This window comes from Mastomys coucha, unplaced genomic scaffold (assembly GCF_008632895.1).
Source record: "Mastomys coucha isolate ucsf_1 unplaced genomic scaffold, UCSF_Mcou_1 pScaffold11, whole genome shotgun sequence".
Classification (NCBI taxonomy): Eukaryota; Metazoa; Chordata; class Mammalia; order Rodentia; family Muridae; genus Mastomys; species Mastomys coucha.
In genome coordinates this window covers 12,276,279-12,285,573 of record NW_022196893.1, presented here as the reverse complement: position 1 = coordinate 12,285,573, position 9,295 = coordinate 12,276,279, and the positions used below count along the sequence as shown (strand labels likewise).

The window sequence follows — 9,295 nt, the reverse complement described above, 5'->3', positions numbered from 1 at the left end:
AAAAAAAAAAAAAAAAGAAAAGAAAAGAAAGAAAAATTATCAGGCATTCTATTTGCTGGGCTACAGCTGCCTGCATCCCTGGAGACCTGCTGACACCCAGGACAAACAGGTGAGATCCTTACATTCCAATCCTCTGCCTGCCAGCAGGTCCACCAGTGGTGAGTTCTGCCCTTTCTCCCCGGTACTCCATCTTCTGGTCCACACCTCTACTTACAATCCTGGAAGCCCACAGCCATCGGGGGACCACCAGCTCTGCTTAAATCCCTGGAGGCCACCGGGACAACCAGAGGCTTGAAGCCATGTGGGACAACCACTCCTGCCTACATCCCTGGAAGCCTGCTACCACCTGGGATAACCAGCTCTACCTGCAATCCTAGAGGTCTGCTGCCATCAGGAACCACCAGGCCCACCAACACCAGTGCTAGCATAAGAACACAATCAACAAAAGCCAGGGCAATATGGCACCACCAGAATCTAGCTATCCTACTACAGCAAGCCCTGGATATCCTAACACACATGAAGCATAAGAAAATTACCTTAGGGCTGGTGAGATGGCTCAGCGGGGAAGAGCACTGACTGCTTTTCGGAAGGTCATGAGTTCAAATCCCAGCAACCACATGGTGGCTTACAACCACCCGTAATGAGACCTGACGCCCTCTTCTGGTGTGTCTGAAGACAGCTACAGTGTACTCACATATAATAAATGAATAAATCTTAAAAAAAAAAAAAAAAAAGAAAGAAAATTACCTTAAATCTAATCTTATGAAGATGATGTATGAATCTTATGGAGAGGTCCTTAAAGAGGAAACGAATAAATCCCTTAGAGAAATACAGGAAAATCCAATCAAATGGTAAGAAAATAAATAAACCTGTTCAAGACCTGAAAATAAAAATACAAGCAATAAAGAAAACACAAACTGGGCTGGCGAGGTGGCTCAGCGGGTAAGAGCACTGATTGCTCTTCTGAAGGTCCTGAGTTTGGATCCCAGCAACCACATGGTGGCTCACGACCATCTGTAATGAGATCTGACGCCCTCTTCTGGTGCGTCTGAAGACAGCTGCAGTAAATTACATCTGAGCAAGCGGGCTGGCAGAGGTCCAGAGTTCAATTTCTAGCAGCCACATACATGATGGCTCACAGCCATCTGTACAGCTACATTGTACTCATACACATAAAATAAATCTTAAAAAACAAAACAAAACAAAACAAAACAAAAAACACAAAGTGAGGAAATCCTGGAAATGGAGAACCTAGGAAAGAGAACAAGAACTACAGACACAGCACTACCTACCAACAGAATACAAGAGACAGAAGAAAGAATCTCAGACATAGAAAATACAACAGAAGAAATTGTTACATTGATCAAAGAAAATGCTAAATGTGAAAAGTTTCTTTCTCTTTTTTGTTTTTTGGTTTTTTTTTGTTTTGTTTTGTTGTTTGTTTGTTTTTCGAGACAGGGTTTCTCTGAGTAGCCCTGGCTGTCCTGGAACTCACTCTGTAGACCAGGCTGGCCTCAAACTCAGAAATCCACCTGCTTCTGCCTCCCCAGTGCTGGGATTAAAGGCGTGTGCCACCACTGCCCGGCTTTAAATCTGAAAAGTTTCTAAAACAAAAAATCCAAGAAATTTGGGACACTATGAAAAGATCAAACCTAAGAATTATAGGAATGGAAAAATAAGAAGATTCCCAGCTTAAAAGCCCAGAAATCTTCAACAATATCATAGAAGAAAAAGTCTCCTAACCTAAAGAAAGAGATGCTTTAAAACATACATGAAACTTACAGAACACCAAATAGATTGAACAAGAAAATCCTTCTGCCACATAATAATCAAAACACTAAATATACAGAACAAAGAACGAGTTTCAAAAGCTGCGAAGGAGAAAGCCCAAGTAACAAATATATAAAGACAGACCCATCAGAGTTGCACTCGAGCCAGGTAGTGGTGGCACACACCTTTAATCCCAGCACTTGGGAGGCAGAGGAAGGCAGATTTCTGAGTTCGGAGCTAGCCTGGTCTACAGAGTGAGTTCCAGGACAGCCAGGGCTACACAGAGACACCCTGTTTCGAAAAAACAAAAAACAAACAAAACAAAGACAGAATTACACTTGACTTCTCAACAGAGACTCTAAAAGCCAGAAAGGTCTTGCAAGCCCTAAGGGACCACAGATGTCAGTTCGGACTACTGTACCCAGCAAAACTTTCAATCACACAGATGGAGAAAACAAGATATTCTGTGATAAAAACCAATTTAAACATTATCTTTCCACTAAAACCTACAAACTCATGGAAACCAAACAACTCTCTACTCAATGACCAGCGTGTCAAAAGAAAAATAAGAAAGATGTGAAAGACTTTCTAGAATGCAATGAAAATGAAGGCACAATATACCCAGTCTTATGGGACACAATGAAAGCAATGGTAAGACGAAACTTCACAGCACTAAGTGCCTTCATAATGAAACTGGAGCATTCTCTTACTAGCAATTTAAAAGTACACCTGAAAGCTCTAGAACAAAAAGAAGTAAACACACCCAAAAGGAGTAGATGAAAAGAAATAATCAAACTTAGGGCTGAAATCAATAAATTGGAAACAAAAAGAACAACGCAAAGAATTAATGAGACCAAGAGCTGGTTCTTTGACAAAATTAACAAGATAGACAGACTCTTAGCCCAACTATTTAAAAGTCAGAGAGACAATATCTAAATTGACAAAGTCAGAACTGGGAAGGGAGTCATAACAACAGACACTGAGGAGATTCAAACAATCAATAGATCTTACTTCTACAGCCTGCACTCCACTAAGTTGGAAAATCTAAATGAAATGGACAATTTTCTGAATAGATTACACTTAACAAAGTTAAATGAAGATCAGGTAAACAACATAGTCCTATAACCTCTAAAGGAAATAGAAATAGTCATTAAAAGTCTCCCAACCAAAAAAATCCCAAGGCCAGATGATTTTAGCACAGAATTCTACCAGGCTTTCAAAGAAGCACTAAATACCAATATTCCACAAAAGGAAAGAGAAATAACATTGCCAAACTCATTCTATGAAGCCACAGTCACCCCATACCTAAACCACACAGAGACTCAACAAAGAAAGAGAATTTCAGACCAATTTCCCTTATGAATATTGATGCAAAAGTACTCAATAAAATATTCACAAACTGAATGCAAGAACACATCAAAAACATCATCCACCATGATCTAATAGGCATCTCCTCAGAGGTGCAGGGGTGATTCAATATATAAAAACCCATTCATGTAACCCACCATTTAAACACACTGAAAGAAAAAACCCCACATGATTATCTCACTAGATGCTGAAAAGGCCTTTGGCAAAATTCAGCACCCCTTTCTTGCTAAAGGTCTTGGAAAAATCAGGGATACAAGGTACATACCTAAACAAGGTTAATTAATATACAGCAAGCTAATAGCCAACATCAAATTAAATAGAGAGAAGCCTAAAGCAATTCCACTAAAATCAGGGACAAGAGAAGGCTGTCCATTCTTTCCATATCTCTTCAACATAGTACTTGAAGTTCTAGCTAGTTTAATAAGACAACTGAAGGAGATCAAATGGATACAAGCTGGAAAAGAAGTCAAAGTATCAGGATTTGCAGATGATATGATAGAAAACATAAGTGGCCCAGAAAACTCCTACAGCTCAGAAACACCTTCTGCAATGTGTCTGGATACAAAAATAATTCAATCCAGGCAGCGGTGGCGCATGCCTTTAATCCCAGCACTTGGGAGGCAGAGGCAGGGGCGGATTTCTGAGTTAGAGGCCAGCCTGTTCTACAGAGTGTGAGTTCCAGGACAGCCAGGGCTACACAGAGAAACCCTGTCTCGAAAAACCAAAAAAAAAAAAAAAAGAATAAACGGGCTAGAAGGGGAAATAGAATGATTATTGGAGGTTGATGGAAGGAGGGAACTGGGGAACAGGGTGGGGAAGGTCAGGAGAGTGAATAGATGGGGGTTGTGGGGGTGATCTCTGGATGTGGCAGAGACCTGGGCTAGCAGAGGCCCTAGGGAGACTGTGGAGGTGACTCAAGCTGAGACTCCTAGCAGTGGGGGATGTGGCACCTGAGGTGGCTACCTCCTGTAGCTAGGTGGGACTCCAGGAGGAGAGATGGAGACACAGGCCCGCCCACAGAACCTTCCACACAGGGTTTAATCTGGCTTACAGGAGGTGCAGGGGCGGGCATGGAGCAGGGACTGAGGGACTCCCAGCTTGGGAGTGACTGGCCCAGCTTGGGACCTATCCCATGGGCAGGAGTCAGTCTCCAACACCATTGGCAGTGCCCGGCTTTGCTTGCAGACAGGAGCCTGGTGTGGCTGTCCCCTGAGAGGCTCCAACCAGCAACTGACAGAGGCAGATGCAGAGACCCCACAGCTGGACATTGACAGCTGGACATTGGATGGAGCTCAGGGACTCTTGTGGAGGAGTTGGGAGAGGGAATGAGGAGGCAGAGGAGATAGGGAGATAGGAGGACCAACAGAATATCCTGGCCTGGACTCTTGAGGGCTTCCAGAGACTGAACCACCAGCAGAGGAGTACACAGGCGCTGAACCTAGCCACGCCCTACTCCCTGTCCTCCTCCATCAGCTCGCCTGTGGTTGAGGTGTAGCTTGGTCTTCATGCGGGGCCTGGCAGCTGGAGCCAGGGCTGTCCCTGACTCTGTTGCCTGCCTGTGGATCGTGTTCTCTTTTTTTTGTTTCTTTGTTTGTTTTTTGTTTTGTTTTCTTTTTTGTTGTTGGTTTTTTTTTCTTTCTTTCTTTCTTTTTTTTTTTATTGGTTTTTCAAGACAGGGTTTCTCTGTGTAGCCTTGGCTGTCCTGGAACTCACTCTGTAGACCAGGCTGGCCTTGAACTCAGAAATCTGCCTGCCTCCCTCTACCTCCTAAATGTTGGGATTAAAGGCATGTGCCACCACTGCCCGGCTTGTTTTGTTTTCTGAGGCAAGGTTTCTCATGGAGTGGTTCACAATGATCTGTACCCTCTGGAGGCCCCTAAGCTCATGTATACAGCACATACATATACATAATGAAAAATAAATAGTTTTTAAAGGACTCGTGTGTGTGTGTGTGTGTGTGTGTGTGTGTGAATGTGTGTGTGAGTGTGTGTGAATGTGTGTATGTGTGTGTGTGAATGTGTGAATGTGTGTATGTGTGTGTATGAGTGTGTGTATGTGTGTGAGTGTGAGTACGTGAATGTGTGTGAGTGTGTGAGAGTATGGGTATGTGTGTGTGTGAGTGTGTGTGTATATGTGTGTGAGGGTGTGTATGTGTGTGAGGGTATGTGTGTGTGAGGGTGAGTGTGTGTGTGTGAGGGTGTGTGTGTATGTGTGAGTGTGAGTGTGTGAATGTGTGTGAATATGTGTGTGAGTGTGTGAATGTGTGTGAATATGTGTGTGTGAGTGTGTGAATGTGTGTGTATGTGTGTGTATGTATGTGTATGTGTGTGTATATGTGTGAATGTGTGTATGTTTGTGTATGTGTGTGTGTATGTGTGTGAGTGTGTGAATGTGTGTGTATGTGTATGTGTGTATGTGTGTATGTATGTGTATGCATGGATATGTGTGAATGTGTGTATGTGTGTGAGTGTGTGTATGTGTGTGAGTGTGTGTATGTGTGTGAGTGTGTGTATGTGTGTATGAGTGTGTGTATGTGTGTGAGTGTGTGAGAGTATGGGTGTATGAGTGTGTGTGTGAGGGTGTGTGTGTGTGAGGGTGTGTGTGTGAGTATGTATGTGTGAGTGTGTGAGGTTATGTGTGTGTGAGGGTGTGAGTGAGTGAGTATATGTGTGTGACATGAAGGTAGGAGGGGTATGTACATCTTTGGAGGTGTCTGGGGAGAGTTGGAGGAGGAAATGGAGGGTAGGTATGATCAGGATACATTGTGTAGAAGTATAAAATTGTCGAAGAATAAATAGAACATATTCTAAAAGTAAAGAACAAAACAACAAATGAAGACAAAAACAGGTGTGATTCCAGGGAGAAAGGCAGAGACCAGGGAAGTTGTCACATCAAGGACCAGTGAAAAGGGCAATGACAGAGGAAATGGAGGCCATGCACAGCCTTCCAAGGCCTAGCCTTGACTCCACGGAGTTCCCACTGAAGGGAGGAAAGCAACCTGAGGAGAGCTGAGCCAGCAGATAAGAGGGTAGGTTTAACTTAAAGTATATGAGTACACTGTAGCTGTCCTCAGACACCAGAAGAGGGCGTCAGATCCCATTACAGGTGGTTGTGAGCCACCATGTGGTTGTAGGAATTGAACTCAGGACCTCTGGAAGAGCAGTCAATTCTCTTCTGAACCACTGAGCCATCTCTCCAGCTCCCCAAACCTTTTTTTTTTTTTTTTTTAATTTTGTTTTTTCGAGACAGGGTTTCTCTGTATAGTCCTGGCTGTCCTGGAACTCCCTCTGTAGACCAGGCTGGCCTCGAACTCAAAATCCAAGTGCTGGGATTAAAGGCATGCACCACCACTGCCTGGCCCCCAAACCTTATTTTTAATGATGGTTCTTAAACACTTTAACCTCCCTTTTAGCCCAGCACTCACCAGAGGTAATGGGAAAGAAAGGATACAGGGCAGGGGCAGGGGGAAGTGGATCTGCTTAGAAAGGGTCTTTGGAGCAACTCCCCTCTGTTGTCTAGAAATCGGCAGTTCAGTTTACAGGTCAGTAGTGTCAGTTTGATCCACTTGCAAACACTTCACAGAAATGCCAGCAGTCCAGTTCAGCAGTCGGGATAACAAACTCAAATCAGCAACAGTGGCACTACCTAGCAGAGGCAGCCAGGCCTCAGCCTCAGCGTGAGTCAGCAGGAGGGACCCGGAGGCACCCCAGAAGTTCTCAGTTCTCAGCTGTGTCTCTCTCAGGGAAGTGAAGATCAGGGAAGACACGAGACCTACAAACGTTGCACAGCTAGCTGTATCAGCAAGCCTGGTTTAGCCCCTGCCACTATCCACTGAGTCCTATTTATACCCTCCAAACATCATGCGCCCTCCATGGCTTCCTCAGCACGGGTTTCTATCTCAGCTGACATCACTCTGCCAATCAGCCTGAGTCATTGGAAGTGGCGAGAAACTGCAGCACACCACCAGAAGTTTTTTGGGTGTGTTTCTCTCTATGGCATCCCCCACAAATGGAGCTCAATGATGAAGCAATGCAAGGTGGACCAACACATGGATGTCATTAGCAAAAAAACCTCCTTCATCACATGTCCTTTCACATGCTTGCTTTAGCAGAACATCTTCTCTCCTGTGTCTGCTTCAGCGAAATGTACCTTCAGGAGTCAGCCTTGGCCTTTCACACCTGTGCCCACTTCTGCTACATGTTCTTTCACATGCTCGCTTGCCCCAGCAATACCCCATCCAACTGACTTTCCAAAGAACCCTTAAGTTTCCTCTTCAGTCAGGGATTTGGGTTTTGTTAATGAAAGGCTTTGGGCAGTCAGAACATGGTAGAGGGAGCACATGGCATTACTAGGGAGGGCTAGAGACTAGGGCAGATTAAGGGATGATCAGAGTCTACAGGGCTGGGCAAGTCAGTGGTGAGTGTGATCTGTAAAATGTAGGTCTGGGGCAGTGTGGAGTGGGATGAGCTTCAGTCCTCTTGGGGCCCTAGGAACACTTTTCTGCATGGACAGCCACTCCATAGATGGCCCATCATGGTCCCGTGCTTAGAATATTTCACCTGCACTATCCCCAAGCCCACAGACAGGACTCTGACCATACATGGTGGGCATCTGGAAGTAGGTGCTGAAACTTTCCAATGTGCCAGTCTTCAAATCATCGCTCCACCGTCCCCCTGTCACTTAGGACAAACTCTAAGAAGTCACCCTTGGCTTTTTGTCCCCTGCTATAGCTGAGTTCTTGGACGCAGAGGCTCAGCCTCAGCCGGGAGTGGTGGTGCACACCTTTAACCCCAGCAGTTGGGGGACAGAGGCAGCTAGATCTCTGTGAGTTCGAGTCCAGCCTGGTCTATGAAGCAAGTCCAGGACAGGAGGAAGGGAGGCATTGCAGCTGGAAGTGTAATGGACAACAATACCGCTCTCCAAGAGGTACCAAAGACTAACCTCACCCGCAACAGCCTCGCACTTGACAACGATTCCAAAGCCACAGAGAAGTGCCAAGTACATCTTTGTGTGCTTGCATCCGATTGTGACGAGTCTATGTATGTCAAGTTCATTAGGGAGGGGGAAGGGAACAGACGTGCTAAGCACCAAATCAACCTAGTGAAGGTTGGTGACTGGAAGAAGCCAGGGTAGAGAGCAGGCCTTTGTGCCATCACCAGAGGAAAGCAGGTAGCTGCAGCTGTGTAGTTAAGGACTATGGCAAAGAATCTCAGGCCAAGGACATCCTCCAAGAGTACTTCAAGTGCAAGAAAAGAAAAACTTGGCTCATTTAAAAAGTTGCCAAGAAGCCGGGTGGCGGTGTCGCACAGCTTCAGTCCCAGCACTTGGGAGGCAGAGGCTAGAGGATTTCTAAGTTCAAGGCCAGCCTGGTCTACAGAGTGAGTTCCAGGACAGCCAGGACTACACAGAGAAACCCTGTCTCGAAAAATGGGGGCAGGGGGAAGTCACCAAGAAACCTCTATTTTCTTGGGCTGGAGAGATGGCTCAGCAGTTAAGAGCACTGACTGCTCTTCTGAAGGTCCTGAGTTCAAATCCCAGCAACCACATGATGGCTCACAATCATCAGTAATGAGATCTGATGCCCTCTTCTGGAGTGTCAGAAGACAGCTATAGTGTATTTACATATAACAAATAAATACATCTTTAAAAAACAACAAAGAAAAACCCCTCTATTTTCTTTACCCTTTTGAACCAACTCCATGCCATGTGCCAAATGTCTTGTGTAATTGTTGCCTACCCAGAGCTCAATGCAGCTCACAGGTTTCACTGCAGCCCTATCTGTGTCACTTCCATCTCTAACATCTGATCTGGGTCCAAAGGCCATGCCTGCCTTCAAAGCTCTGTTCTAATGTCATCTTCTCCAGGAACAGGCCTACTCTGAAGGTCCTGCCTAACTCAGCCCTGCTCCTCTCCACTCCCCTCTGCTCTCTCCGCTCCCCCTGCTCTCCTTTGCTCCCCTCTGCCTCCTTCTGCTCCTCTCTGCCTCCCCCTGCTTCTCTCTACTCCTTCTGCTCCCCTCTACGCCCCCTGCCTCCCTCTGCTTTTCTCTGCTCTCCTCTGCTTTTCTCTGCTCCCCTCTGCCTCCCCCTGTTCCCCTCTGTCTCCTCCTGCTCCCCTCTGCCTCCCCTCTGCTCCCCTCTGCTCCCCTCTGCTCTCC

The 9,295-nt window shown here is 45.7% G+C and overlaps 1 pseudogene; it reads left to right on the top strand.

Moving 5' to 3' along the window:
- LOC116082572 overlaps nt 1–8,411 on the top strand; it is a 25,410-nt pseudogene extending 16,999 nt beyond the window's left edge.
- The last annotated feature ends 884 nt before the right edge of the window (nt 8,412–9,295 follow it).